The sequence below is a fragment of the Glossina fuscipes genome, unplaced genomic scaffold, assembly GCF_014805625.2.
Source record: "Glossina fuscipes isolate IAEA_lab_2018 unplaced genomic scaffold, Yale_Gfus_2 111, whole genome shotgun sequence".
Lineage (NCBI taxonomy): Eukaryota > Metazoa > Arthropoda > Insecta > Diptera > Glossinidae > Glossina > Glossina fuscipes.
Window position 1 is genome coordinate 4,360,643 of NW_023998454.1, and position 4,369 is coordinate 4,365,011.

Sequence of the window (4,369 nt, forward strand, 5' to 3'; positions counted from 1 at the left end):
CTTCTCTACGCATGTTTGTATGTATATGTACGAACAATTATAAAGTTAAAGGTATTTCAGGTTTGTTGGAGTCGTATTGCTATATCCAGCCGTTTATTGGCCAAATGATCTCTCTGATGGCATGATTCCCAGAATAACAACTCTGGGATGATTTGGTTCCCACATGAGCTTCCACTTCGCGATGATGTCGTGCTTACGCAGACTCGCATTGTTATTCTTTATCGAAGGGATTGTACTGCTCCTCAACATCAATCTCTTCCTTTTGCGTAGATTCCCCCTTTGTCTTCTTAAAGTTGCCGCGCATTTTGTAATCTGGCTCAGGGGATGAGTAAGTGATAACCAAGACAACGGGTTATCAGCTTCGTAAGCGAGAAAATAGCGACCACAACCAAGATTATACTTTTGTACCCAACTATGTGGCAAGGGATATTTGCGTAGCAACCGTTATAACACTGGGGTTAAGAACACCTTCTGCCTGCCGATTTACGCAATATAGTGTATATTTGTATCAGATATTGTACTTATCAAGCCAAGCTTTGTAGCCCAACGACGAACATGCTTCTCCGATACGTGTCTTCATCTGTGTCAACCAATTATGAATTGCCTTATGAGCGGCTTCGCACTTACCCGTGACCCAAATCGTATTGTACAGGATACGGAAACCTCTCGCATATGTATTTTTGATTAGGGTTTCAGCCGCCATTTGCTCATAATTTTTAGCAATGATTTCTTCTTCCCAAGTTGCGATCCTAGAGGTTTACAATTTAAATTTGATATTATTGCTTTGAAGCTAAACCACATGAACGAAGCGGCCGGTAAACTCATAATTTTTATAATTCCGTTTATATTCCTTAAATAAATATTCTCAGACTTGTTTATTTTTTGCTCATTTACTCCAACAGCTATCTGATGGAACGATTTCTTTTCTTTAAGTTACTCACGCAAGCAGACGTTGAAAAAATACTCAATGCTTTTATGTCCACTTCTATCAATTTTGAATATATGTTGTAACAACAAAAGCAGCATCAAACACATGTTGAAAGCTAATTTCTTAATAAATAAAATTTTCAAAAACATCGGCTAATCCTTAAAGCATAACACCACCTTAATGTCCTAAAAATGTATTTTTGAAAAGTTTTTTGGGACGAAAGGAAAGAAAAATGGTGGAAGCATTACTGCAAAGACGGGATTGGAGGGAAATGACATCACTTTGTCACTTCCTTAAGGCATCTTTATGTTAAACGGTTCTGTGATCCACACCTTGCCGGATGCAAATGTGCAGCTAAAGATAATATCACTTACCTATAGCTAAAGCAGTACGTGGGTAACTTTAGAAACAATGAATTTTGTATGAATTTTCATCCATCTTCGGCAAAAAAAAGCAATGGTTTGCTAACAACAAATTAAAACACAAATACACTTCGACGATGTGCTCACGCACAGAAGAACAAGGTATTCGTGGGCGGAGGACGTACTACATGGATGCAGGTATATGAACAAAACTATCGGGGAGCACTTAACTGTCCTCGTGTTTGTAGCGCGGAGTCTGCTGACGGGGTTCGCCGTTATTCTCAACTAGTACCCCTGCAGCACCTTCACTGAATATCGTACGGAGAAAAGACAACTCGCTGACGAGTTTGGCCACGACCTCAGAGCTGTCGTATTCGACAGGAATAGCTGCAATCAGAAAATGCGACTTTATCACCAACGTTACCAAGTTCGCGAACGTGAGTCATCGGAGCTACACCAACAGTGGCACCTGAATGGAGTTCAAAGATGGCGCAAACGTTCCCCACGCCTGCGATATATTCTATGCAGCGATGTGACAACACATGGTGGAACGGGGTATCGGCAAGCACGTGCAGGCCGCTGCGGCAGCTGCATAATTGGACAATTTTAAGTTTGATACCGATTCATCAGAACCGGAGTATCTTTCTCGGAAGTCTTTAAAAGAAATGTTTTCAATTATATCTATCTTATTAGCTTCTTCTTGTTTCTTCGTTGCCAGCAACGTTTTGCTGAGAATGTAAGTGAAAGAGTCACACAGGATGCACGTATCGGTGTTGTTTCCTTTCGTGGATGCCGGGGAGCTGCCACATTTAAGACAACATGAGTTTTTAGTTTTGCAGAACTTTGTTATGTGGCCAAAGCGATCACATTTAAACAAGGTCTCAACGTCGGTATAAAAAAGCTGACTTGTAGAATGCAGTAGTTGGAAGTGATGGTTTTTCGAATTAATTTGCCTTTAAAACCGATTGTGACACTCGTGGTTGGTACCTAAGTAGTATTGTTGTCATGTCGATTTGCGATATAGGCTTGCTACCGAACGTATCGGTGAGGAAGCATTTTTCTTAATGAAATCAGGATAATAGTCGGTGGGGATATTGCACACAATGCCAAATTTTTCAGTAAAAGAACTGGCAATGTATGCCTCCAAACTGTTCTGTGCAAAGTCGTCATTTAGAGTAAAATTGTTTGCATTGGATGCCGAATTAAAAACGAGCTTAAACTTACCATTGCTGATTGTTTTCATGACTTTTAGACGACTTAAATTACAATTCTGAATGAAATATTCGTAAAATGCTAGACCGGAGAAGATCAGGACCTGCCGATCGTGACTATGCTTTTGTTTTTTTCCAAAATCGTTGAACGCAGCGCTTACAGCAGTTAGTAATGCAGGAAAAAAACGTGGCAGAGGCGAAGGATCTGGCAAGAAGATAGCAAAGAACAGGTAATTGGGTTTGCAAGAAGAAATATGTTGTGTGCCGGCTTTAACACGCCTACAATTCGCGGAAAAGAATTATAACAGCAAAAAGCTTTGCCTGAAGACTCCACTTCCATTCAAAGCGAAAAAAGTATCTTAAAACTGCGAGACTGCATTGGAGGATTCAAGGTTATGAAAATTAATCCAATTGATCGTGGCTGGTCAGGAACAAAAATGGCAGGCAGAAGTAAAGGAACACCGGATCCATGAGGCGAGGAAACTTTTGACGGATTTGATACATGAGTTTTGGAAAACAAAATAGTGTTTATAATGAAAGGAAATATGGGGAGGAGGCGCAGATTTTTTGTTATGAGTGCCACTGGTAACGGATGCGGTTCAGCAGGGTTTACTACATCAAAAGCCCCTGATGTGCGTTCAACAGGACGAAAATCAAAAAATCGTACCAGTCAGAAATTGATGTTCTTCGAGTTGCGTGAAAATCGCACGGTGTTTCATGACTTTTTTGCGCTTTTGGTAAAACTAAGATTTTTATCTCCAAAAGGTCATGGTTTAGTTTGTCATCGGGCTCTTCGAACCATTTGCAAAGTGGTTGGCATTAAGGACCCACATGCAAAAATAGAAGGATCGACCAACTTGTAACACATAATTACAGCATTCTGTATTGGTTTGTTGAAACGAAAAACTCACCATCTTTTAGCTGAGGAGAAACAAATGCGCATAGTTGAATTTAACAAGCTCCAAAATAATTTTCCGCGTGTTGTCGTCAGCCCTACGGTTTGCTGGAAACAAAATGACATCGGAAAGGACGAAGTAATAGATTGCACACAGTATGTTCTCGGCGATAAAATTGTTCTTAAGAAAACGAAAATTTCCTTCTTTATGCGGGATTGCAACTGGCTATAAATTATATTTGAAAAAGCAAGAACACTTTAGGAATCCAAACAGACTTCGGATCGATATGCTGGTTCATGCAGGCCAATTAACTAGTTTTCTGACAAACAAAGAAAATAAAAATAATAAAACATAAAATCTTTTGCTTCGTATAAGCTTGCGTGTAAATTCACTTATCATTAATAAACAAATAATTATAAAAACTTATATTTAATTACGATGTAAATTTTCTTCATACCAAATTTTCATTAGCATTTTCACCATCGCGCCAAATCTCTCCTATTTTATCTTCATTAGAAATAATTTTTGATTAATAAATAGAAACTTATATTTGGTACCATTTAGCCATGTACAAATTTCTGGTCTACAAAACTACTATAGACAATGAGAATTCTTGAAACCAACAGTGTAAATTAAAGTAGCGAAATTGAATTTAATTCTCAGCTTTTAATTAATTTTTTTATTTCTACCATCATACTTTACAAAGTAAAGATATTTTAATTCAAAAAAGAAATTTCTACATTCACTGATTGAACAGTATTATTCATTATCTAGATCTAGTAAAACCTCAAGCAAAGAGTTCTACAAATCCATCCTTAACAAGAACTATTCTGTTTTGTTTGCTAATTGATCTGAGAAAAATTCGCGATTCACTGGATTTCGTGACGTATTCTGGTATCTCCTGCAATTCGCTTCATATTTATGCAAATATTTATACCGATCATTCATTCCAACTATGAAAAGTCTAATCAC

At 38.1% G+C, this 4,369-nt stretch overlaps 1 pseudogene; it reads left to right on the top strand.

The window, feature by feature from the left end:
- The first annotated feature begins 1,690 nt into the window (after positions 1 to 1,690).
- Positions 1,691 to 3,752, top strand: LOC119639057 (annotated as a pseudogene).
- Positions 3,753 to 4,369: the final 617 nt, after the last annotated feature.